Raw genomic sequence first — 27,741 nt, 5'->3', positions numbered from 1 at the left:
GCCACGTGCAAGCAAACGCACAGCCCTACCTGCTGTGCTATCGCAATTTTTTTCATGGTACATAAGGATTTCAAACCTAAAGCTTAACATGCAACTCTTGATATTCCAAGTAATTTTTCAACTCTTTGAAACCTTGAAGTCTCCTGCTGTATCCAGTGGTACCTATCTAAAACCTAAATTAACTGAGACTACAGAAGCAGATCAGACCATAGGAGGATGTGTAAATTCTAATTAAGCTTAAACGTGTTGTGCTTAGCTCCGTGGCGCTCTTGGTTTAGCCAGTTCCCCTCCTTACCAATGTCTTCTGGAAACTGGCTCAACCAGTATAACTTTCCTAATTGTTATGAATAGCTTCTGATTTACTCCATTTCAGATTACAAATTGTTGAAATCCTTGCAGAATTTGAAAGCCCAGGTAGTCCAAATCATGTTGCTTGAATTTTCCTTTCCCATCTCATTCCCTATTCCTTCCTGCATCCCCCATCTGCTTGGTCACTTGAGTCCCTCCTCCTTTGTCGCCCTGGAATTCTTCTCTTAGACAGTCTCTGTTATGGACTATTGGCTCTCGCCATGGTATTTCCACTGATCCTGTTCCTCAGATTGTGTCTATTGTTCCCTAACACAAAACTGAGAACTCCAAAATAACCAGCAAAATGGATCGTGCAATCATAAGGCCCACACACTTGTTCGAGCCTGTTTCTTTTCTAGAGTTCAACGTCGGGATTTGTTGTTTGATTCAGAATTATATGTAATTAACTGAATTTAGACAGTATTGGCAAATCTAAAACTATTTTTCCATGGCCAGAGAGATAATATGGCCAATAGGTTTTTTGCATGGCACATGGCCAACTCTTTTTCAATTCCCAGCAACCCTTGGTCCCCATAACCTGTCAAGAGTGGTCCCTGAGCACAGAACCAGGACTAATCCCTAAGCACAGATGGGTGTGGCACAAGAACAAAAATGAAACATTCCTTTTTAAAAACAGAGACCATCATTGTTTAGGCCACAATGCACTTTTCTGTATGTTCTGTGTCATTAATCTTAGTAGATTGCTGAGACTGCCCTGAGTATTTGTGATATTCACAATGGCATCAGGGTAAGTAGCATTGGTTTTTTATTCATAGAATTGTGTTATCCTAGGTAAGATACCAATTTTCAAAATCCAAAGGCATTGCTTCCCCTCCAGTTTTACATATTTTCTGTCTCCTACATATTTTTCTTCTATTTTTACTTTTGTCCATCTTTTTTTCCCATAGTTCCAGCTCTGCATACCTAGAAAGATACTCTTTTTTTTTTAAAGGAAAGAGTTGAAAGTCACTTCAAATTACAGAATGCTCCAGGAAAATAAAATGTCCCTTCAATTAAACTTTTGAGAAATCTCTGCATAATACTTTGCGAGACAAGGCATGGATTGGTGTTATTGCATCTTATGCTGTGACAAAGTACCATAATTAGTGCACTGCTGTAATTTACCACTGTTTCATTAAAACTGATCGCCTAACTACCTGGGAAGTTAGCATGGCTTCTTGAGTACTTGACCTGCCTTATTTTTCTTGCCATCGCATTCATAGAAATTGATCAAAATCATTCATTCATTGCTGGCACAAAAATAATCCTGAGAAAAGTTAGAACTCAAGGAAAATAGTATTGCTCTTTGCTTTCGCTTTCCGTCTTTAATTGACTTGGTTTTATGATGAGACTTCGAGTGACACACAGATAATCTGGCATTCAGCTAAATTCTTAGCAATTTAGAAATCAAATCATATTTACTCAATTTATATTATTAATCACTTCTCTTTTGAAACTCTGAGTTTAGGAAGTAGAGAGCACTAAAATTCATTAACGTAAGTCTATTTTTGGCTTTGGAGTTTTGCATGTTATGTGAGCAGAAATAGTGGAAGCGGTTGAGGCGGCTTGAGGTAGGGATAAAGGGTAAAAGTTTTAAAGATTATAGAAACAGACAAGCAAACACAGATGAACCCCCTCCATGCCTTAAATGCAGCACCTTTTGTGATTCCAGTCACCGGTAGAGAAAGAGATCTCTCTATGCTTCGAATAACCAGCCCTCTCCCACTTTATGCAGTGAACAGCCCATTGGCACAGTGCTCTGACACGGGGGTAGGAGGATAGCCCAGGAGAAGGCCATTAGTTGGAGCACAATCTGCTAGAACATCACCAAAGAATTCCTCAGAAAAAGAGGCAGACCTACAGATGGATCACTTCAAAACCAGAATAATTCAGAATATCATCTTGTAAGAAGTGTCCTAGAGGGGCTGGAGCAATAGCATAGTGGGTAGGGCATTTGCCTTGCACGTGGTGGACCCGGGTTCGATTCTCAGCATCCTATGTGGTCCCCTGAGCACTGCCAGGAGTAATTCCTGAGTGCAGAGCCAAGAGTAACTCCTGAGTATCGCCGGGTGTGACCCAAAAGGAAAAAAAAAAAAGAAGTGTCCTAGAAAACAACGAGACTTTTACTAAACTTGGGGTCTCTCTTTAGAATCTGAGAGAGGGCAGGTGGGCTTTGTCATCTTCATTAGTCTCCTGCTAGAAAATTGACAGTAAAACTATGCATTTAGGAACTGTATATAATTAAAGTGGCGTTCCATAGGAGACACCTTAAGCTAAATTTGCAATAGAGCTAAATTTATCTCTGTGATTTTCTATTATTTGCAGTTCACAAATATTAAAATGAACCTTTTTGGACTGGATTATAGAAACTTTTTGCTTTAATATTTCAACCTTTATTGCTGGAGCAATAGTATAGTGGGTAGGGTGCTTGCCTTTCATCTGGACAATACAGGGTCAATCCCCGACACCGCATATGGTGCTCCAAGCCCCTAAAGGTGATCCCTGAACACAGCCGTGCACACACACACACACACACACACACACACACACTTTCCCAAATAAAGCACACACACAAAAACCAATTTTAGTCTTCTTGGAAGTTTATGGTGCTCTTGTATATCCTGTGGCCCTTCTGTCTCAAGTACATTGTCAAATAATAATAATAATAACAATAATAATAATATGTGTATCTGTAAAATATTCTAAATTTTCCTATCATCCTAGGATAAAATGTTTATGTTTAAGAGTTAAAGGGAACAATGAAAGAGTGTGTCTACCTTAAGGAGTGTGAGACAGCTAGGAATGCAAAAGACACTGAAAATAGAATTCAAAGTAATGAGAATTATTATCATTCCCCCCTCCCCCCGTACATAGGCAGGAAAAGAAAAGGATGCCAGGGAGAAATCCAAACCCAAAGCAAGCCCCTGGTCCTGAGCTCTGGGGCATCAGTGTAAGTGGAGGGAGGCACACACAGATGCTCGGTGGGAAATGTAGAATACCTTCCCGTGACGTCTGAGTCTGAGTTGTCAGGACAAGTGAGACCCACTCGGCAGCCAGAATAGCCCCAGCATGCTTGTTGCCTTTTTTTGTTTGCACAGTAGCTGTCAATCCCAGCCTTGCAGGTAGTGGAACCCAGCGGGAAGAAGGGGCGGGGCCCAGCAAAGGCAGCCTGTACTGAGAGCAAATTTAAATTACTGAGCTTTTCCCCCTTTTTTATTTTTCTACTCTGCGACAAACTGAAAAGATTCCAGCACGCTCATTTCACCACCCTGCTTCTTCTTCTTTGCCTTATTTTTTTCTTTTCTTTCTTTTTTTTTTTTAATGTGTGTATGTCTCCCTGCTTCCAGGATAATTAAAAGAGAAATCTGTAAAGGCAGCATTCCTGTGAGCGAGTTGGTGCTGCAACGTGCTGGTAAGAAAATGAATTTAATTTTTAATCTTTATTTTTTTCCAATTTTTTTTTTAAGCGCTGAAGGCTTTGTCTGTCTAATGCAATCCTGAGCTGGCTTCCCTGCCGTGAGGGGTTAGCATGTAATGAAAAGGTGTAATTGGCTGGTCTGTGACCTTCCAGTGCCACCTCTAATGGGGACTGGCAGCGTGTGTGTGTGAGTGCGTGTGCGTGTGTGTGTGTGTGTGTGTGTGTGTGTGTGTGTGTGTGTGTGTGTGTGTGTGTGTGTGTGTGTGTGTGTGTGTGTGTGTGTGTGTGTGTGTGTGTGTGGAGAGGCACCTCTCTGCCAGCGGACGCGTCCCCGGAGTGGCAGCGGGGCTGGGCGGGTGGCACCGCGGCAGTGAGTCGTTGATGGGCTCGTGTTGGCGTCTCCGGGTCCAGCCTGGGTGGACGCGTGTGAGTTCTGCAAGTTGCGGGCTCCTGGGGGTGGGGTGCCCTGGTTCCAAATAGGTCCGCTGCAGACCGTGGGTGCGTGGTCGGTTGCCGACTGGCAGGAAGGGCCGCGAGGAAACTTTTCTTAGGAACCTGGTCGTTACCCTGGACTCTGCGGCGTCCAGATAATGAAGCCGACTCGGGGGCTCTGAGCCGGGCTGTTTTAATCCCTTTCATCTCTGCGCCCTCAGTCCATGTGACAGTGCCCGCGAGCCCAGTCGTTGGGGGCCTTGAACTTGGACACCAACTCCGTTCTTGGAGAGGACGCATTGGAACAGCCCAATTAAGCGCAACAAGTATTCCCAGACTCTGCCTGGGCCGGGCTGGGAGCCGCCGCCCTGGGGTGCAGCGCGGGGAGCCAGGGGCAGGAGGTGGCGACTGTCCAGGCCGCTCCCCTCACGGCGTTACAGCCCATGGCATCGTCCTGGGCACAGCTCAGAACGCAGAGCTGCTGTCGGTGAGCTGAAAAGCTGCCAGGCTGAGTGCCGGCGCCCCGGTGCTCCTGCTCCTGCTCTGCATCTGAATTTTGCTCTTGTCAATGTTCAGCTCGGGTCAGGACGCTTTTAGGCTGCTTGTTAATGTTAGAAAGAAGGGGAAGCAGGCCTTTCATCATTCCAAACAAACGCCTGGTTTGAAAATAAATCCATATGGCAAACTTTGTTGGAGCTCATCTCATTTATTGAGATTGTCGTTTGTGATGCTGGAAGGTACACATGAAGGGTTAGGGTTGTCCGTGAATCCGTTTGGATTTGAGTGAAGACAGAGACTAAGACATTTTTTTGCCATTTAAAATGCATATAAAACATCCAGGGGTATTTTTTTTCCTCTTGTGCACTGTAATTACTAAAATGGGATAGCTTTTATTTTGGAGTCTAATTTTCCCCATATTCTTGTTTTTCATTAATATAAAAATCAGTAATGAAAAGATGAATGCAATTACCACAAAGAGACTATGATAACTATAAATCTCTTAGGAAGTTTTTCTACAGAAAAACTCTGCCGTGGAAGTTTGAGGATTGCATGCCGTTTCTCTGTGATCAAGAACACAGCCCTGGAAATATTTGCTCCCTGGTCCCTGTAGCGCTTCTGTCTAATCCTGTCATTCCAACTCTTAACAGCTCTCCACTCTGCTCTTCCTCCGTGCCTCACCCATGCCCCCCAGTTCACTAGAGATGTCTAAAAAGACCTCAGAATATTAGAAAATGTCAATTGTTAGAATAATTTCTGCCGCTTACAGCAAGAGAAAATACTATGGACTTAAGAGTTCATTGTAAAATCCGTTTATCTCCCAGTAACTGTCTATTAGGAACATTTCAGTTATAATTGGAATAAATTGTCGCCCAGTAACCGCGGACTAACACTGCAGCTACTGCCCATAGGTCAGCAGCCCGAAGGAGCTCTGTGCAAGTCAAATCACGGCACTTGCGCTTTTCTCTTTTTAATTTTGAAAAAGAATCTATTTCTTTGTGATTTTCTCATGTTACTTTAAAAATCTTATTTTTTTTTTGAAACAAGTAAACTCTCTTCGAAAATTTCTCATTGACCAAAATCCCGTATGTGAAGGTAAGAGGTGAAAAGACCTTTGAAAACATTTTCTTTCTGACTCAAAATAAGGCTGAGCCAGGATGAACACAATCTCTCTGACTAAGAGTGTTAACAAGACTCTGGGCCAGCAGTGTTATTCAGTGTGAGAACTAGCATCACGCACAAAACGGAATGGAAAATTATGGGTTTCACTGTCATTTGAACCAGTAATCAGTCCATAAGTCTATAGATTGCTGCAGTTAAAATCATTTTCACCATTAATAAAATATTGAATAACTTGGAGATTACTTTCATAAGATTTTACCATATCTAGTTTGGTTTTGGTCTTTTGTTTGTTTTTTGTTTTCCAGTAGAATCAAGCTGTTATTTAATAACCCCAAATCTGGGTATCGGTATATAGGTTGGCAGAATATCTTCTTTTTTCTCTCTGAGGTGTTGTGGCATTATGGTTCAAAGAGTGAGGCTTTTTTGTCATAGTTTTGCATTTGTCATTATGGCTTTGTGGTATTTGGGAATAGTTTTCACCTTATAATTGCGTAGGTGTTGAAATAGAAGTTACCCATGGTGAGAGAAATACTGTTATCTTGCATGCAGATATATAAACCATCCAAATTATATGTAATGCTAGAAAGAAATGATTAAGGTAACACAAAAGTGTAAGTAATACTTCCTGAAAACACGGCATTTGACATTTACTCTGCTCATTATAAATGTTCACTGAGTATCAACTATATCAGGACCGATAGGAAATTGAAAACTGGAGAAGACATGTCTAGGCCATCAAGGGAATCCCAGTGTTGTAGAAGTTAACTGGTAATCTAGAAAATGTAATTTGATTAATTAGCCTATGATGAACTTAACATTTTTTAGGCTCTCGGGATCAAAAAAATTATAACATGTTCACCTGACCTCTTGAAACTGACTTACTCTTCACTTCCCAAGTTGGTTCCAGTTCTTTCTGTATAGCTGTATATGTGTTTTCTAAATATTATTAACATTGCTATTTGTAATGCTTGTATTGTGTTTTACTCAAAAAAAAGCAAGAAGCACTGAGCTTCTTGTTTATATATCTTAAGATATATAACCCTAAACCAAAGCACCCACTGGTTTGTGCCTTAATCTTTGTAGAGTTCTTACAGGTGCCAGACTCTGCATTTGTGCTGAGCTGATGCATTTAAACTAATTCCTTGATTTATGCCCTCTTTTCTCTTCATGCACATGGCAAAGCCCACAGGAGCAGAAAAATATCATGGCAGGATAGTACATGTATACAGAAAATGCTGTTCTACCATCTGTTAAAATATTTCCTACATGTGACCCAAAGAAATAGATAATCTCTTCTTAAAATGAATTATGTCTAGCCATGCTTTCCTTAAAAGCATAAAAATACATGTACCTATTAGCACCTAATACTTTAAAATTTTTAAAGCCATTGTTTCTAACTTATACATTAATTACATAAAATGTCGTATAAGTGTAAGAACAAGACATTGTATAATGCCTATTTTTAACTTTTTTCCAACATATCCATCTAGTATCCTGAATAAATATATAAATGCTTATTTTCCTTTAGTTGGTCTGGAGCAATAGGACAGTGGGTAGGGTGTTTGCCTTGCATGCGGTTGACCCAGGTTTGATTCCTCCGTCCCTCTCGGAGAACCTGGCAAGCTACTGAGTGTATCTCACCACATATCAGAGCCTGGCAAGCTACCCGTGGCATATTTGATACGCCAAAAGCAGTAAAAATAAGTCTCACAATGGAGACGTTACTACTGGTGCCTGCTTGAGCAAATCTATGAACAACAGGATGACAGTGACAGTGATCCTTCAGTTTTCTTCCTGCTTCCATAGTACCTTTTTTTGATGACTGTTTGCACAGTGTGAAAAATAGAGCGATATATAAGATAATGCACATGAGCAAAGTATTTTATTTTTAAAATCTTGTTCCCAACCAATATTAATTAATCTTTCAGAAACCCAAGTTGGTAGAAACACAAAAAGAAATACTATCTTTCTTTCAGTATTTCTTCTGGAAAAGTAGCAAGCCTGAAGGATCTGTAATTTCTACATTAATTTATTTGTTCTAACTTTTCCCTAAAACCTCAGCTCCTTATGGGATGGATAGACTCTTGTTAAAGAAACTAGAAATTAGTGGCATCTGTCCTCTATGTGTTAAATATGTGACAGCTTCAAATGAATAGACACAAAATAGGAATATAGTTGTAAGTGTTGGTAAGTTGAAGTACTCAAATAAGATAGATGGGCTCAAAGAAAACTTCTCTGGCTTCCTCCAAAGCTCTTTTTAAAAAAAGTGTGTTCATATTGTGTTTCCTTGTGTCCTTTGGTGGAGAAGATAAGGAAGTTTTTTGTAACCTGAAGGACTGACTGCCCCATCTTTCAGTCTCACGCTTCGAACCCACACTCTTATTATATTCTTTTTGTTTTGCTCTCCGATCCTCTTCTCCGAGCACCCTGTTTGTTTGTTTATTTGGTTGGTTAGCTTTGTTTGGAGCCACACCTGGCAGTGCTCAGTGCTTACTCAGTGGCCTCAGGGGATCATATGGGACACTGGGGATCCAACCCGGATTGGTGGTGTACAAAGCAAGTGCCCTGACCACCATACCATGGCTCCGACCCAACACCCTTTTGTAGGTCCCACTCACCTTCCCTATCATCCTCCACTGCTTAATTTCTCCTAATAGAACCTGCCAGCATCTAATAGTGTATATCATGTATTTTGTTTATTTTTGAACTCTCTCCTTGATTTGAAATAGATGTTCATAAAGACACATATTTGGGTCTATTTTGTTGCTGTTTAATTCTGGCATCTAGATATGCCTAGCACATATGTAGTCTTTGGTCACTATGGAATGAATGAATATTAGACGTTATGAATGATGTTCATTCCCCCCCTAATCCGTTGACTTGACTCTATGTACCAAGCAGATTCCAGTGTCTGGTGATGGTTCTAGAAAGCTCAGATCTGGAGACAGCGGAGTCAAGGAGGCTCAAAAGACAGAGTTAGGAACAGAGAGATGGAAAACCAAGATCTGAGAGGCAGTAATTCCAGGGTGCAGCTAAGAACACAGGGAGGAACAGTGATATCCAGTCAGAGAAGACCCAGGGAGTTGCTTTCACAAGACAGTCAGTGGGGCAGAAGTGGAGAGATTTCAGGGGCCCTGTTTTTCCGTAGAATCCACTAGCATGAGGAAGAGTTGGGCCATCTGGACTAAGTTAGACACTTCTTACTCTGTAACTAAGGCTTGGCTTTCTTAAAGAACTGCAGTTGGCCAGAGTAGCAATGGGCTGACATAGTCCTATGAAGGAAAGCACTGTTTGAGGGATTGGGAAATATCTTATTAAATTTTGTAAAGTGACATCATGCACTCTGACATTTTCTGTACACTTTTTGGGTAGTTCTTGAACAGTTCCAATACTATTAATAATACTACTAAATAGGTCACAGGCAAAAAAATGGACAAAGCAAGACTTTTTGCTCCTCTTTTATTCTTCCACGTCTGTATGTTCTACTACAGTTGTATACTAAATAGTCAAAGAATATTATCTCCCTGTCATATCATCTTCAGAACATATGTGGTAGAGCATACAGGGTGGAATGGCATGCTTTCCTAGCTTGGAGCTATTTTGATGACATAAGTCTTTCTTTTTATTAAATGTGGTATATCATCTGTCTTGCTAGCATCCTGAATAGAAGAATCGGGTGTATGTGAGGGAGGAGGGGCAGAGGGGTAGGTGCAGGGTACATTTCAAGTAACTTCAAGTACTATTTCAGATATATTTCTCATTTTGAAAGACATTTGATAGGATTTTAGTCATATAATTGGTAATTACTTACCTGTAATAGACTTGTTATAAAAATGAAGAGTGTTCCCTGGTCTGAGTGTGAACAGAGACCAGGATAGAGAAAGTGATCACCACATGGAAGATTTCTGTGCAGTTTGTCATCAGCTGGGCACCTAGCTTCTGGCAACCAGTTTGTGTCACTATAGATTCGTGTGTATCCCTTTTGGAACTAGAACCACGGGGTTACACACGCTCTTGGGGGTGGGAACTGGGCAACAGCTGGTGGGGCTCAGGGCTTACTCCTGACACTGGACTCAGGCATCACTCCTGGGAGGAATCAGGCATAGTGCCAGGGGTCAGAGGGGTCAGCTTTGTGTAAGGCAAGTGCCCAAATTCTTACTTTAGTTCCTAGCCCCTGAACACTCTCGCGTCTGGTTTCTTTCATACAAATACTTTAAAGGAAATATTTTTCTCCATATATGGCTTTTTCTATGTTTTAATAATGGCCTTCCCTCTGGAAAACATGTTTGTAAATTGGATTAATCCAAATTACAAATATACCACATAACCATTCTTTAGTTTTATCTTCTAACTAAAATTTTCTATTTAAAGTCAACAAGTTTTTTTTGTTTTCCTCTAGATGTTTTATCATTTTACTTTGTACATATCTATGATTCATTTTATTTTTAATGTTTGATATGAGATTAAAATCAAGGGTTTTTTATACAATAAATTATTCCAGTCCTATTACTGAAAAATTTACCCTTTGTCCTATTTAATTACTTTAGATCATTTACAAAATTCAGTTGAACATATAAATGTTAGTCATTTCCTGAAATCTCTGTTCTGTACCCCTATGTACCATATATCTGTGCTTTTTATTTATTTATTTATTTATTTTACTGATTCTGAATGTCATCACTACCCTTGCTTTATCGAAGGTCTATGAAACTATACCTGCCTTACAGGTAGCTTAAGCTCTCAAACCTTATGTTTCTTTTTTAGGAATGACTGACTATTACAAGTAACTCTCATTTCCATATAAATTTTAGAGTTAATTGTAATTTGTACCCGATAAAAACTCAGCCCAAAATTTTTATTGGAGTTTCATTAAATGTAAAATTCCATTTGTAGAATTTAACATTTTAACTGTACTGAGTCTTCTACTTCACAAACAATTTAATTGTTATCCATTTATTTAGTTTTTTTAAATTTCAGCGGTTGATTATAGTTGGAAATAATCAAGTATTTTGGCATTTTTGTTGAATTTAACCCGAAGGACATAAGTTTTATGTATTGTTGAAGGCAAACTTTATTTTTAATTCATTTTCAATTTTGGTTGCAGTAGATATAAATATTATTGATTTTTCAATAGTGGCTACATGGCTATCTTGACAAATTCATTTGTTATTTCTAGTAGGTATTTTTAGCTTATATATTTCTTTGAATTCTTCATAATATGCCATTACTTCTTTGATAAAAACACTTTTTTTTGTGATCTGCATTAGTCCATTTTATTTATTGATTCTAATTACTAAGATTTCCAGTAAAGTGCTGGATAAACATCTACAGGATCCAGGTGGAATGAATTGATGGGGGCAGAAACTCAGTGAGGAAGTGTGGTATTGAAACCCTACCATCAGCAAAACTATAAATCACAGTGACTCAAATTAAAAAGAAAGACAGCAACTCTGAGGACAAATATCTTTGACTGGATCCCTTCAAACATTCAGTCCTTCACCATGGAAAATAATTTTTACGGGAAGTTTTTGCAGGCAGACCCTTTGTAACATAAGAAAATTCCCTGTGGGGCTGGAGCAATAGCACAGCAAGTAGGGCATTTGCCTTGCACACAGCTGACCCAGGTTCGATTCCAAGCATCCCATATGGTCCCCTGAGCACCATCAGGGGTAATCCCTGAGTGCAGAGCCAGGAGTAACCCCTGAGCATCGCCAGGTGTGACCCAAAGAGCAAAAAAAAAAAAAGAAAGCTCCCTGTGATCCCTAATTGGCTTAGAGTTTTCACAATAAAAGGATTTTGCTAATATATATATATATATATACATATATATGTAAGTTTTTTATTTTGCTAAATATTTGATTCACTAATATTTTATTTAGGACTTTTGAATCTCTGTTCATGAAGGATGCTGTTTGGCATCCTCTTTCTTCCATGTCTTTATCTAATTTATTGTCACAGCAATATTGATTGCATAAGAGACTGAAGTGGAATCCTTCCTTTTTTATTTCTGAAAAGATTTTATGTCTTATTTGTGTTTTTTATTATGTGGGCCTAGAGTTTTCTTTGCAGGAAGACTTAGTTACAAATTCCACTTCATTTGAGTAGAGAGGGGTAATTAAATTTTCTGCTTGCGGCTGAAGATGTAGCTTAGTCATAGAACATTTGCCTTGTATGTGTGAGGCCCTGGGTTGGATTCCTGACTGATGAATAAATAAATGTCCTGTTTCAGCTTCTGTGAGTATTGCTCACTCAGCATAAACATGAACTGTGTATTTCGTCTGTGTTATCACAGCTATCACTGTAGATTGCTCATAATATTTCTTCATTCTCTGAACAGTGTAAAATCTATGGTAGTGCCTCTGTCTCAGTATTTAAAGTTTGTGTTTTCTCTTCCTTTACTTTCTTTTGTTTTTTGTTTTTGTTTTTTTTGGGGGGGGCACACCCAGTGATGCTCAGGGCTTACTCCTCACTCTGCACTCAGGAATTACTCCTAGTGGTGCTTGGGAGACCAAGTGGGATGCAGGGCATCAAACCAGGGTCTTCATGCAAAGCAAACGCCCTACCCAATATAATGTGGCTCTAGCTTCCCTTTTTTAAAAAAAATCTATTAGTGAGGGTCAGAGAAATAGTATAGCAGGCAAGATGCTTGCCTTGCATGCACCCAACCCGAGTTCCATCCCTACTCTCCATAGGATTCCCCAAGAACAGCAGGCAGTGATCCCTGAGCACAGAGCCAGAAGTAAGCCCTGAACAATTGGTTGAGGCCCTCAAACCAAAACAACAGAAACAAACAAACAAACAAAAATTGGTGTTCTATTTTTATTGTAGAAGTTGCCACAAACATATTCATAGTGGCATAAATAATACAAGTTTATTATCTTACTTTGTGTATATCAGAAACTGAACACAGAATTCATCAAGCTGGTGTCTGCAGGTCCCAATTTAGGGGGCTCTGGAAAAGGATCTCTTTCCTCACTCATTTCCAGTATTGGCAAAATCAGCTTTCTTGTACCATAGGCCAAGATCCGCATCTGTTTTCTGTGGCATGCATGTTCATTGGCTCGTTGGATGCCTTCTTCAGTCTTCAAATCCACTGATAGCTTCCTTTGACATCTGCTAGTTGGGACAATGTCTAAGGGATACTAATTTTCTAGTTATAGATCTCTGCATTATTTTATAGACAATTAAGGAATTGCAAGAGGCATCTTGAAGATCCTGGGATTGGTATCCGCATAGTCGAATGAGCCAACTCTCTTTTGAAACTTGCCATCATGTATGTTACATCAGCATACGTAATAAGTAAGGTCTATGGTTTTCATCCTCCATTTAAAGAAATCAAAAGGAGAAAAGTTGTTGATCTAATCTGAACATTTTCTTTTATGTTATTTACCGTGCACTCTTTCTGCTTATGAATTTTCTCACTTTTGGATTATTTAGATTTTATTTTTTAAAGTAGTAGAAAACCCTTAGCCCCAGAATATAGGGAGGAGAAGGAAAAGATAGAGTGGGTGGGGGGCGGGGGGAGGGAAGAAGACAGAGGAGAAACACCGAGAGGCAGGGCTCAATGGAAGTCAGGTACATCGGTGGCATTAGGAATGCAGGACAAACTACCCAAACCTCAGAGTCAGCAACACTGAGATCAACAACCACACCCACACAGACTCCTGCCAAGAGGACCGCGCGCAGGGTACCAACATGGGAGGCAACCTGGGAACGCAGGAAGAGGGATTTTAACAACTGATGGGGGGATCAATGCTGAATATTGTAGGTCTGAACCCCAGATATGAATAACTTTTTAAATCATGGTGCTTTAATAGAAAAAATTAACTAGTTTCAATATACATAGAATTTATTGTTGATGGGTTTTTATTTCTTTTGCTGTTCTTGTGTCATTTCAATATCTTCTTGCCATTATTTCTTAAGAAAGTTCAATCATTTTAGTATTTCTCACCTAACAATAATACTCATGTTTTCTGTCGCTGTAATCATGATGGTCATCTTTGGGCTTTTAGCAATTTGGCTACAGTATGCTTAGGAGTGGTTTTATTTTAATTCTGTTGAAGTTAATTCAATTTCTTATACTTGATTTTGTTTTGCACCAGTTTTGTGGGAGATTCCGCATTTTTTTGTTCAAAAAAATTTCTCAGCTACTTTCTTTTGGGAGTTGTAACTGTGTATGCGATACCCTCACTTATTCTTACAAGACCTCTCCATCTCTATTTATATTCTTTCCATTGCTTTTTTCTCTCCGTTGGGTGAGTCGGGTATTTTGTGTTTGTGTTTCTAGATGCAGTGCTCTACCATCTCCATCTGCTCTCAGCTCCAGTCTAATGAGTTTCATTTTTTAGTCACATTTATATTTTTAATAGGAGTGATAGCACAGCAGGTGGGGCATTTGCCTTGCACACGGCTGACCCGGGTTCAATTCCTCCGTCCCTCTTGGAGAGCCTGACAAGCTGCCGAGAGTATCCCGCCTGCACAGCAGAGTCTGGCAAGCTACCCGTGGCGTATTCGATATGCCAAAAACAGTAACAACAAGTCTCACAATGGACATGTTACTGGTGCCTGCTAGAACAAATTGATGAACAATGGGACGACAGTGCTTATTTCTTTTTAGTTTTTTTCATCATTTTGCTCACTGACCATATGCTTTTTATTTTTTGAACATATTCTAATTGCTGCATTAAAGTTTGTGTCTGCTCAGTCCACTTATTAGGACCACTGGGCATTGTCTTCAATGGACAGCCTTTGTCCCCGTGCATGGGTCTCACATGCCTGCTCTAGTAATTTGGGGGTGTTAATTGGAGAGATAGATCACATCTTAAATAGATAGTAATTGTGACCGTGGATTCGATAGTGCTCTGAAATGGGTTGCTCTTTTAGTCCATTAATTGATTAATCTACCTGAACTTAAGCTTTAATGGTCTTCTTCAATACCCAGCTGCTGATAACTCTGCTCAGAATTTATGGCTTTCATATACTTCTTTTGTTATTATGACCTCCTGGAAGTCTTGCCTGTACCTGCATAATCTGGCAACTCAGGATTTTGGCAAAGGATTTTCTTCATATTTTTGGCCTTGCCATTTCTGTGGTTTCTTTGCTTCTAAGAATTTTGCTTCTAAATCTAGCTGCCATGGCATATCCTTAAGATCTCACTTCTGACATTTCTAATCCCTGAGGCTTCCGCTTTCTGCTGTCTATGTTCCATGCAACTAGAAAAATATATTCAGCTTTAAAAGCAGCAAAATTCTCTATCTTGCCCCCTGCATCTTTCATCTTTCAAGAGGAGACTTCTCTCTTGACCTCCCCCTGCCTTCTTGCTAGGCCCTATAGGATTTCCGCTCACAATTCATGGTTTCCCTGTCAACTCGATACTATAGCCTTTTGGTTTTATTCCTCTAAAACATCTTGTTCTCAAGATTTCATCGCCACATTTCCAGTCTTAGTCCCATCCCTGAACTCTGACTTCTTGAAGACCTTGGCTGACAAGTCTGCTTTCCCACTGCCGTTTTCTTCTGCCATGATTATGGAAATTGGGAAATACCACTTAATTCTTACCCTTTTTAAAAAATGTTTTCTTTCTCGGGCTGGAGTGATAGCACAGCAGGTTGCATGTTTGCCTTGCACGTGGTCGACTCGGGTAGATTCCCAGCATCCCATATGGTTCCCTGAGCACCGCCAGGAGTAATTCCTGAGTGCAGAGCCAGGAGTAACCCCTGTGCATTGCCAGGTGTGACCCAAAAAGAAAAAAAAAGTGTTCTCTCTCTTAATGTTTTTCCCCCAGAATAAACCTTCACCAGATTTTTGTATCTTCTTCAAAATATCCCAGTGATTTTATAACTATCATAGTCTAGTTATTTTATGCAATTTTGTGTTTTTTTCTGTGAAATTATATGCATGAACATTCCTATACATTACTGGATATTCCTCTAGCACATAACACATTTATGTATTTTCTGTGTGATGGACTCTTTTTAAAGTAACAGATAAACTAATATACAGAAGTTATAAGTCATGGTTATAAGGATGTAGTCTAATCTGGAATGAAAATAGGAAATTTCTGGGTTGTCCTCTTCCCATCCTCAAGCTGGGCCTCATACAGTGGCTAGCAGGAGAAATCAAACACCCCTCCAAGAAACTGAACAGTCAAAGAACTATTTGTCCATCTCTCCGAAATAAATAGTGCTGATTAGAAAATATAAATTAAAATGTGCGTTTAGAAAGGAAATATTTTGCCATGTTAGAAGTCTCTGTCACTGCAAATGTTGGATAGTACTATAGGGCTCAGGTATGTTTCCCTCAAAAAAAATTAAATATTTTGGGTCTAGAATGATGACAGCTGGTAGTATTCTTGCCTTGCATGATAAAGCCAACCCACAATTCCAGGCACCCCAATTGTTTCCCTGAACTCCGTCAAGAGGGATCTCTAAGTGGAGAGCCAGGAATAAACCCTGAGCACCACCAGAAATGACCCCAAAACAAAACAAAATATAGGTAGATAGCTTTATTGCTATCTAAATACAGATATGTATATGTTTGTTCAGATTTTAATCTCTTCTCCCTCACAATGTGACCTTATTAGAAATAGTTGTGACACGTGGAATCTGAAAAGTTAAGGTCACACACATGTAAACTGGGGCCCCAATCCACTGTGACTGGTGACTTACCCCATTAGCCATACCAACATAACTTAGCTCACTTATTATGTAAGGACCAACTCCCCAGGGATGCAGCCCCTGGTGGCCATGGGGACCCAGATAGAATTTGCATAACACAAACTGGGAACATCAGCATCACTTGCAGACCACCAGGACTGGGAAGGAGGCCAGGAGAGGGTCCACTTCAGTTTTCAGGGGGAGCATCACCCTGCCAACACCTGGATCCCAAAGTTCTTAACTAAAGTCCTGGGAAACAGGAAGTCGCCTCTGTCCTCACACATGGACTTGTTAGGAGGCCTTAGGAAATTGTGGCAGGTGACATGGTGAGATACACACTAGTAACTCTCTAGTAAAGAGAGTCACTTAGTAGAAGTATCACTTTTCCAGTTGAAAGTTTGAAGAATGAAATCCTAACTTGAATGGTCACATTGGAGGTGCTCATGTTTGGTGCTCTTGCTATTCATATCAAGGCAAATTTTCACTGCAATGGTGGTGCTCATGTTTAAACTCTATCTTCTATGCAACTCGATGGGTCTAATCATTATCCTTGAGATGAAACTGAGGCTTCTGATATGAAACGACACATGTCTACTCCCCGTGTGTCTGCTAAGCCACATCTCAGCCACTGAACATTAAATCTCTGATCTGAGGGACAGACATAGAGGGACTGCACTCATTTGTGGAGTGGAGGGTAGCATCACATGAGGCTGACACCCAAGGATGGTACATACAAGGGCCAGGGGGATTTCCCCATAGCTGGAAGCCTGCTTCATGAGTGGAGGGGAGAAGGCAGATGGAATAGAGAAGGGATCACTAAGAAAATGATGGCTGGAGGAATCAGTCGGGATGGGAGATGCCGAAAGTAAATAATGGACCAAACATGCTGACCTCTCAGTGTCTGTGCTGCAAGCCATAATGCCCAAAAGTAGAGAGAGAGTATGGGGAATATTGTCTGCCTTAGAGGCAGGGGGAGGGTGGGAAAGGGGGGGTAGACCTGGATATTGGTGGTGGGGAATGTGCACTGGTAGAGGGATGGGTGTTTGATCATCATAAGATTGTAACCCAAACATGAAAGCTTGTAACTATCTCACAGTGATTCAATAAAATTAAAAAAAAAATCTCTGATCTTTAACATTGAAAATGTCAACAACCAAAAGAACATAAATTATTTGAACTTGGGCAAACTGGGAAAAGTTTATCTTTAAGACAAACTCTTGAGACTCATTTGTAATTTTATAGTGGTGTCATTTTCTGTATGGAAGTCGAGGGCAATGGGCAGATTCTCATGTGATGAGCAAGAGAGAGATATAGGCTGTCCAGGGAAAGACATGGAGAACAGCACAGAAAATACCTCGGTAGCAAGAGCAGGCGTAAAGAGGAAGCTATTGGCATGACTGAAGCAGAATCCCAGTGAAATAAATGGTAGAAGAGAGGAGGGGTCATATGCTAGGGACAGAGCTGGCAAACTTTTCTCTGTAAAGAGCAAGTTGATCGACAATTTAGGATCCGTAGGCTCTGACTGGAGCAACAGCTCAGGGCTGTGACATGGAGGGAGGAAAAGGAGCTGTAGATGCCATGAGCAGAAACAGACAGGCTGTGAACCAATGAAACTGTGCTTGAGGATTCTGACAATTCGAATTCTGCAACATGTTCTTGCGTGACAACCATTTAAAAATATAAAAGTCATCCTTCACTCACAGGCACACAGAAGCAGGTGTTGGCAGTCCCTTTCAGGATATATGGTAGGAAATGAATGAATTTCTCTGGCCAAGAGAAATCCAGAAGGAGGGATATGAGCTGAGAGGTGTCAAGGCCCAACGTTTTGTGCTTATTAAAGGATGTCTGCAGCTACTCTCTGGGGAGCAGGTTGTGTGGGGTTGTGTGGGGCAGAGGGCAGCAAGCAATGTCAGGTCAGTTCTGATACAAGATGAGGAGGCCAGGAGGAGGCTGTTTGCCCCAGAGAAGGAAGGAGGGAGGCGGCTGTTTAATGTATTTCAAGTAAGTAGACTAGGAAGATTTTGCTGATGTGTCTCCAACACGGTGGTCAGCTAGGAAAGGTGGAGAGAGGGACTGAGACTTCAAGTTCGAATTTTAAAGAACTGTTCACTCCCTTTTGATTGGAGTGGTTACACCCGAGGCAAGTTTGGAACAACTCTCTCCAATCACGGTGCTAGAACGCTCACTTTGCAGGATGCACAAGTAATGAAATCCCCACCCAGAAATCTGATTTGGGTGGGACAGTCATTGCCATGGCCACCACACAATGGAGCAGCTGGCACAGCGTCCATGCTCTGGGTCACCATCCTGCGCTGACCTGGGGGTCCCATGGTGCATTCAGGTTGATCACCATACCCCCAGCTGGCCAATTGATGAAGGAACAGGGTCCACGGGCTGGTGGGTAATCAGTGGCCATTTATTCAAAACTTTCAGCATTAATTATAGAGAAATCATGAAGCGTTGGGGGAATAGCAATTACATATAGGTGTGTTTGAACATTGACATAAACAATGAACATATGTAAAGCCCTTTCTTCAGGGGAAGTTCTACTTGGAGATCCATCCAAGGACAGAATCTTATCTAGGAGCTCCAGCACTCAAGATTCCTACTAGGAGATTCACCCAAGGGCAGATTTCCATCTAAGGGTGTTTTGCTTTCCTTTGCTGGTAATCCATTCAAACAATCACTTTATTAAATTTACTTCTTAATAACGGTGACCAAAATACAAAGACAGTCTACAGAATGGGAAAGGATATTTATGCAGTACCCATCCGATAAAAGGTTGATATCAAGGATATACAATGCACTGGTTGAACTCCACAAGAAGAAAACTGCTGACCCGATCATAAAATGGGGTGATGAAATGAACAGAAACTTTCCCAAAGAAGAAATCCGAATGGCTAAGAGGCACATGAGAAAATGTTCAACATCACTAATCATCAGGGAGATGCAGATCAAAACAACAATGAGATATCATCTCACACCACAGAGACTGGCCCACATCCCAAAAAACAAAAGCAACAGGTGTTGGCATGGATGTGGGGAGAAAGGGACTCTCCTTCACTGCTGGTGGGAATGCCAACTGGTTCAGCCCTTTTGGAAAACAATATAGACGATTCTCAAAAAATTAGAAATTGAGCTTCCATTTGACTCAGCAATACCACTCCTGGGAATATATCCCGGAGAGGCAAAAAGGAATAATAGAGATGACATCTGCATTTCTATGTTCATTGCAGCACTGTTTACAATAGCCAGAATCTGGAAAAAAAAACAGAGTGCCCCAAAACAGATGACTGGTTAAAGAAACTCTTGTACATCTACACAATGGAATACTATGTAGCTGTCAGAAAACATGAAGTCATGAAATTTGCATGTAAATGGATCAACATGGAGTGTCATGTTGAGTGAAATGAGTCAGAAAGAAAGAGACAGACTTAGAAAGATCACACTCATATGTGGGATATAAAGTAGCTGAGAGGTACAAGCTTGCGATGATGCAATTTCTGGCAGATATTTCTCTGGACTTAGTTACTTAAATACTAAAATACAGAAATCCAAAACCGTGTGGCTGCTAGTGCAGCCATTTGACCTCATATCTCTTCATTCTCAGCAATGGAAAACAAATTATCAAATGCTTCCTTTTCAGCAGGTCCGACTTTAGGGGAGAGAAACTCCAAATAATAATAGTGAGGTTTTTTTGTTGAAATATTGAATGTAATCAAAGTAAAGTGAAAGTAAAGTGAAATTTATCAGTTACACAGGCAGGGTGGGGGCTGGGGAGGTGGGGGGGCTGAGGGGGAGGTATACTGTGATTCTTGGTGGTGGAATATGTGCACTGGTGAAGGCATGGGTGTTCGAGCATTGTATAACTGGGACTTAAACCTGAAGGCTTTGTAACTTTCCACATGGTTATTCAATATAAGAATACATTTTTAAGAAAAGAAAGGGAAAAAATTTACTTCTTAATAATATTTCTAGACATTTTGTATGAACACAGTAAGAAATATAGGCTTTGGTCTATACCCTAGGTGAAACTTAAAAGGTGTTTTTTCCTGGGAACATCTTGCTATATCTCCCAAAATGCACTCCTCAGGCCAGGTTAGTTTTTTCTAACCCCAACAAGGGTCCTTGTTCGTGACTTCCTTTTGGGCCATGACAGAGTTTGTTGCATGTCCATGCTCTTAATTTATCATACTTCTTATATTGTTTAGGCTGTCTCTTCTGAAGCCAGGGTAGCTTATAGCTTGCCCTAGGTTCAGCCAAGTCCCTCAGAGCAACCCCCTTTGAGGGAGTGTAGGAACTAAGAGTAATCAAGGCTTAAGTCAAGTAAGTCTGACGGCTGTCCAGGAGTAAATATTATTCCGAGACAATCGACTCCCAAGTTACAAAAGCATAGCATTAACTGTCTTCCTGTATTTATGCTAAAAGGACATTGCTCTAAAATAAACTATGTAAAGGACATGAAAGTAAAGAGAAAAGCAATATTTCACGTGCATATACCAAATTCAGAGCCACCAGAAGATTTGACTTTACAAGTTACAGTATCAAATTTGGAGATAGTTGTGATTAATGACAACCATTCTTCCAGATGGTGGAAGAAGAGCACAAAGGAGAGGTTACAGATAAGCAAGAGGATTGGGGGTGAGCAATGGATTTGTATGTGTGTCAGGAGCACTGTGGTGGGAGTAACTCAGTGAAAATTAGCTCCCTGCGGGGAGGAGCATGGACAACTCAGTGTTAAACCTAAAATGCTGGGAACTGTAATCCAACAGCACAGAAGGTTTGAGTTCTGGCTCAGAAGAACTGGGGGGTCTGATGGTTTGTCTTAAATTCTCCAGGCTAGTCTTCTCCATGATAGCTTGTCCTGAACTCTCACTGACATACCATCCTGCCCTACTCACTCATGAGGGTGGGGACTGTGTAGAAGATAAAGTGACCAGTGTCATTGGCCAATTCATGCCATAACTCTTCAGGGCCTCCTTAGCCTGACCACTGTGAATATTGGTCGAAAAGCCACTTTCCTTTTCTGCTTCCAGATGAACTTTTTAGAATGGCAGCATCTAGAACAAATGAAAAACACAATTGCATGATTTGAGGACCCTTTTTCTAAGGGAATAGTATAATCTAGTCCTTCAGTGGGAGAGGTACGAAGAACCCACTGCATGTAGGAGTGGCACCCTGGTGCCCAGCACACATATATCCAACTCATGTTGTTCACACAAAGTTGAAACTAGCAAGAGCCACTCCTTATTATTACAAATATTGTTCAGACTTGTCTGTATTTTTCATATATAAAAGCATATACCACAACTCTTAATGATTTTCCTTTTGTGCACTTCATTTGGTTATCAATGATTTTTCAAATATTGATTTCTTCTCAGGGGTAGACAGTACAGTGGGTAGGGCACATGCCTTGCTTGCAAGCAAACTGGATTCAATCCCAGGAACCTCATGCAGTCCCCAAAGCACCACCAGGTGTGATGCTTGAGTACAGAGCCAGGAGTAAGCCCTGGTCACCAAAGGATATAGTCCTCTTAATTTATTTAATATTATGAGGAAAAATAAAGTAATTGAATTGAAACATTTTTACCAAAAAAGGTGAAACTGCAAAAATTAACCTTAATAATTTTTATTGTTATTTAACTTCTATAACAGCCACTTTTAATATCTGCTCAACGCAGAGTGTTAGAGACAATTTGGAATAGTTCATCTAGTTGTACAGTTCATCTAGTCATAATACATGTTAAACTCAAAGTGGAGAACTAATCTGTGAGTCAAACTATTAGACTGATAATACTAGATACTCAACATTTTTAGTTTATCTGCCTGATTGGACATGACTGCATTTCTTCCCATAAAGTAAAATGAAAAGAAAACAGAAGTTTAACATATTTAAGAAACAGGTTGTTGATCTGGCAGTCAAAGTGCATGGTATTAATCCAAAGATGTTAGAGGCATGCCTCCCTAAACACTGACCCATGATTGCTTATAAGTGTTTTTACTTATAAGTGACAAAAATTGAAGCAACCAAAACCTCTCTCAATACATGAGTGAAGAAACTGTGGAATATCCAGCCAGTGGAATATTACTTGACACTAAAAAAGGAACAGGCTATAGCACCATGAAAAAGTTATGGGCAAACATTAAAGGCTTATTTCTGGATAGAAAAAAACCACCCTGAAGAGAGGACTTGCTGTATGATTTCAGCTTTAAATCACATTCTGGAAAATGCAAGACATTGGAGCCTGTGACCATCTCAGTAACTGGCATGTATTGTGGGGAAAAGAGTGACTCAAAGGATCGTGAAGGATTTTTTTTAATTTTATTTTATTTTTATATAGTAATTCACAATATTTGATTACATTTAATATTCGGACACCAGTCCCACCACCATTACATTTCCCACCCCCAGATCTTGAATGTTTCCATCCCGAACCCCAACTCCTGCCCCAAAGCAGAAACAAAATGATGTATTTTGTATTGATTGTTATGAATAAAGTGCTGGAAATGCTCCAAAAATTTTTCCTTAGAGGAAAGTGTGTGAAAATTATTGTATTTCACTCAGGGGACATTAAGCCCTTCTATAAAAGATCACTAAAATGTTGTTAAAGGTTGGGCCTGTGTACTTATGTATATGTCTATAGATAGATAGATAGATAGATAGATAGATAGATAGATAGATAGATAGATAGATGTAAAAATATATTTCCCTCTAAGATTGCTTGCCTTTTATTTTAATCCTCATCCAATGTGGTGCACTACTCTTGGAATATGAGTGGTGTGAAGTATGAAATGCCTCGCAATCACGGAGGATTGTTTTAATTTTTTTTAATATTTATTAGTGAATCACCATGAGGTACAGTTACACACTTAGGAACTTTCATGTTTGCATTTCGTTTACATCCTTCCACCAGTGCCCACTCATGGAGGATTTTTTCATGGCAGTGAAATACTCTGTAAGACACGGCAGTGGTGGATTTGTGGCATTGTGCATTAATCTGTTTCCACAGCGTATACCACATCAAGAGTGAGCTCCACGGTCAGCCGTGGACACTGGCTGTCAGTGATGCTGGTGCGATAGGCTGGGTGGGGCAGGGGATAGACTAAGTTGTGGGATCCTTTTCTGAACTTAAAACTGCTCTGGCTCTGCAAAGTTTGTCTCTCGGACAGTGACATGACAGCTAAAGTGACAACCGTCCGCAGTGTGTTGGCTCTGCCACTGAGCAGAGTTTCTGCATGGCGAATGAAAGGCAACGAGTGGACCCAGAAATGCTTCTCTGCTTTCCCAGGTTCCGTGTGCAGCTTTAATACTCAGAGCATGGGAACCCCATGTGAGCTTTCAGACCCCCAAACTTTTGGAGCTGGTCTTTCCTTAAGCCCCATCTGCTCCATTGCTACTCTGCCATGTTCCGGAACCACAAGTCTTCCTGACGATTGTCAGTAAACAATGCTCCTCTCAAAAGGTAAATATAGCTCACATCCCAACAGACTACCTTGTGCTCTGAAGTTCAGAAGTTTTGGACATTTTTAGGAGCTGGAGGGGGAAAAAAAGGAAGAAGGAAATGAGACAAAAAGCAAGGGGAGAAAATGAGACGGGGAGAGTCCGAGACAGAAAATGTCCTATAGCAGTGAAATGGTTCTGGAGCCTTTGCCAGAGAGTTTGAGCACCTCTGAACTTTCGGGTTTAGACCACTTTAGTCTCCATCTTTACATTCCTCATGCTGCCTCAGTGAGAATATTCATAACTGTTATTCCAGGCAATTCAATTTTGTATAATAAGGCCAGTTATTTATTTCTGTCCTGAGGGTATCTGTAATGCAGTGTTATGTTGTAGATATAAGATTTTTAGGTTGTTGTATTTATTCTCTCTTCCTGTGGTTAAATTATTGCCAAACATCAATTCAAAATAGTGCTCAGAGGCCAGAGAGAAAATAGTGGGCGAGGTATTTTGCCTTGCATATGGGTGACCCGGGTTTGAAACTTGGTCCCAGAGCCTTGTGTAAGCTCTGAGTATTGCCAAGTAAGATCCAGGCAGTCCTCCCGACAAAAGCATATATCAATCACATACCAGTGAGTGATGGGAATTTTTTTAATATACTCTTCAAGAAAAATAATTGCCATCAGCTTTCTGTGTTTGGTCTAGAAGGTAGAAGATTAGGCTCTGGGGCACATAAGTGACTGGTCCTGCTTGTGCCCACAGGTAAGCTGGTGCCCAGGGGCTATGCCTAGAAATACCAGGACTGTTTACTTCTCACCACATCACGGATTTCTATTCCCCCAAAGCAGAGATCTGACTAGCACGTGGTTGCATTTATTTATTGAATCTCACAACTCCAGTTGTAAGTCTTATCATAAAGTATATTACACGTTTTGTACGTTTGATTTGTGCCTAGTGAGATTCAACCATTTATGGGAAATTCCTGATTCAGAAGGAAGAGCCTATTGTACACATTTCTCTTTGTGGCATCTAATGCTATTGGGGCATTGTTACTGTACCTATTTTTAGACTGGAAAAGCCTCAGATGTAGCAGAAAACCCCCCTCCCCTTCTCCTCATCCAAAAATAGTCACAGAGTCATTCAAGGGACATGGTATTTGGGTTTTATTTGCAGTGAATGTGAATACAGCACAGGAGCAAACTCACAGTAAATTATCAAATCAAATGGCTTCAGTGTGGGGTCTGGAGCCAAGTGAGGTCAGAAACTCCTGGACACAGTTAGCTGTGCCTTTCCTTAGCTCCAGTACACAGCTCTTTCTGGCTAGGAGCATCTCAGCGTCAGAAATACTCATAGAAGAGCATAAATTACTGGCAACATTTCATCCAGTTAGGGAGCAATGAGAGGGTGAAGAAAGAATAGTCTAGAGAGGCTGGAGTGATAGTACAGCGGGTACGGTGTTTGCTTTGCATGTGCCGACATGGGTTGGATTCCCAGCATCCCCTATGGCTCCCCTGAGCACCACCAGGAGTAATTCCTGGGTGCAGAGCCAGGAGTAACCCCTGTGCATTGCTGGGTGTGACCCCAAAGGAAAAACAATAGCCTAGAGCCATTGGCTGTGGTTGAAAGCAGTGGGTGAACCAGGAAGGATGGCCTCAGCTCCCCCGTGTCCACACCCCTCCATCATGTCATTGGTGCGTCACTGAGGCAGCCCTGGTGTGTATTTGAGAGCCTGCCCTGTCCTCACAAGAAAGGATTAGTGGAGAGAGATGGAGAGGTGCTGTCTCCATTTCCTCTGTCGTAGAGTTGGTCCAGCTGGCCGGATTTCCTGACTGCATCACCTCAGGGACGTGTTCAGTCTCTAACTGTCACCCCTGGAAACAGATAACACCCCGCCCATTCTAAGACCTGGTCTGGTGGGAAGAACGTGAGCTAGGCAGCCCATCTCGTCTTAAGTTCTAGATACACTATGGGACCCTGGAAAAAGGATTTTGTGTTTCCAAGCTTCAGTTTATTCACCCAGAAAATGGGGATCATACCACTTTTGGTGTTAAGAATTCCATTGTGTGGAGCAAACACACAAGTGTGTAGTCCTGTGAAAGTGATCTCTGGGAAAGTAAAAGGCAGTAGTAGTAGTAGTAGTAGTAGTAGTAGTAGTAGTAGTAGTAGTATTCACAATTTGACCCATTTAAGACTTCTCTATACAAAATGAAATCGCAACTGTACATTAGACACCTAACCAAATATTATCTAGACTGATCTATCAATTAGTTTACTTCTCACCCATAATTTCTGGAAGCTAAAATATTTGAGGACTCAGCCTTTCCTGGTCTATGGAAATAGAGTTGCAGTTCTCTGTCCATTGCATAATTCAGTGTTGCTTAATCTATTTAGATGCAGAACCTTTTTCCCAAGGGAAGATACTTGTGTGAACCCCATATGAAAAAGTTCATAGAGTTACTCTAGTTTACACCAAGTTAAAGCTGAAACCTTCACCCTACAGGTGATGAGTAATTTCCACTTGTGAGTCCCTGTTTTAAATCACCCTAAAACAGACTTCTTTGCTTCTTTGGAAAAAGGCATTAGGAGGCACCTAGACCTCTGTCAAGTCCCTTATATCCCTAAATTTAATTTAGCTCAATGCTGAGATCCCAGAGAACTAGCTCGCTCTCTCTCTCTCTCTCTCTCTCTCTCTCTCTCTCTCTCTCTCTCTCTCTCTCTCTCTCTCTCTCTCTCTCTCTCCCCCAACCCCCGCTTCATCTGCAGATACCCACAGCTCAAACACTGCTGACCAGTCTAGTTGTCTCGGTTTCAGGATAAGAGAGGTAAGACAGGGCTGCAGTTGACATCAGCATCACTGGAGGTGCATATGAGATATTTGTATTTTAACAAGCATTCCCAGTGAGCCCAATACTATTTCCTCTGAGAATCGCTGTGGTAAAAAGACAAGATACTCTAAGATTTCCTAACACCCAAACTGAAGGTAGTAAACTCACTATGCATGAAAATTATGCATTTGAAGATGTTTAATCAACAACTATTTTTAAAACGGAAAATTAGAAAGAGCAACCATTACAATACATTGTAATGAAAATCCAAGATAGGGTGATTTATCTTCCAATAAATTGTTCTATTGAGAACTGTCTTCTAAACATTCTCTCAGCTCATTTTTCATTTCCAGGTATCCTTAATATTTTGTTATTGCTTGCATTTTAATATTCGGACAATGAGAGCCCTTGCCCACTGTGTCTTAAAAGAACAGTCAAGTGGAATACCATTTCCAGATTCCTATTTGTCATCCAATTTAAATAATGACTCCTGAGTTAAGTAATTGCCTCCTTTCTTTACCACCTACTCTGCATAGCCACTACATCAAACCATTCACTTCCTTTATACCACTGACTTCCTTATATTTTCCAGTTTGTTTAAATCTTATGTGTTTTTAAGTCTTAGTTGTCTTAGCTTCTACAACTTTCTTTATGAGCTCAAGAATTATGTCTTATGTCAGGTTCCTAGCCATTTTGGCCATAATATATACTCACTGGATGAAAAGTGAATAAGGTACTTCTGAATCCCTGTTTTAAAACAACCAAAGAGACTTCTTTGGAATAAGGCATTAGGAAGAAACAATTCTCATAGACTCCATTAACTCCAGAGCCAAGGATATTTCTTACCCCGTTTCATTTCCTCTTTTGATTTTTGGGTCATGGTAGGTTGTGAGATATAATTCCAGTCACACATTTTGAATTGCCAGCATCACGGCCACTTGGAAAATGTATAATTGGGTTAGCCAGACTTGGAAAGGAGAGTAAGAAGGGAAATGGTATCATTCC

The 27,741-nt window shown here is 40.6% G+C and overlaps 1 protein-coding gene across 1 annotated transcript in view; it reads left to right on the top strand.

The window, feature by feature from the left end:
• The first annotated feature begins 3,541 nt into the window (after window positions 1-3,541).
• Window positions 3,542-27,741, top strand: part of CELF2 (CUGBP Elav-like family member 2) — a 626,712-nt gene continuing 602,512 nt past the window's right edge. Inside the window, exon 1 of the mRNA XM_055147423.1 lies at window positions 3,542-3,760. The gene's annotated coding sequence lies outside the window, so the exon portion shown is untranslated. The remainder of the gene's footprint in view (window positions 3,761-27,741) is intronic.

This window comes from Sorex araneus, chromosome 9, assembly GCF_027595985.1.
Source record: "Sorex araneus isolate mSorAra2 chromosome 9, mSorAra2.pri, whole genome shotgun sequence".
Taxonomy (NCBI): Eukaryota; Metazoa; Chordata; class Mammalia; order Eulipotyphla; family Soricidae; genus Sorex; species Sorex araneus.
The sequence above is the reverse complement of the archived record's forward strand: the minus strand, read 5'-3'. Positions and strand labels throughout refer to the sequence as shown.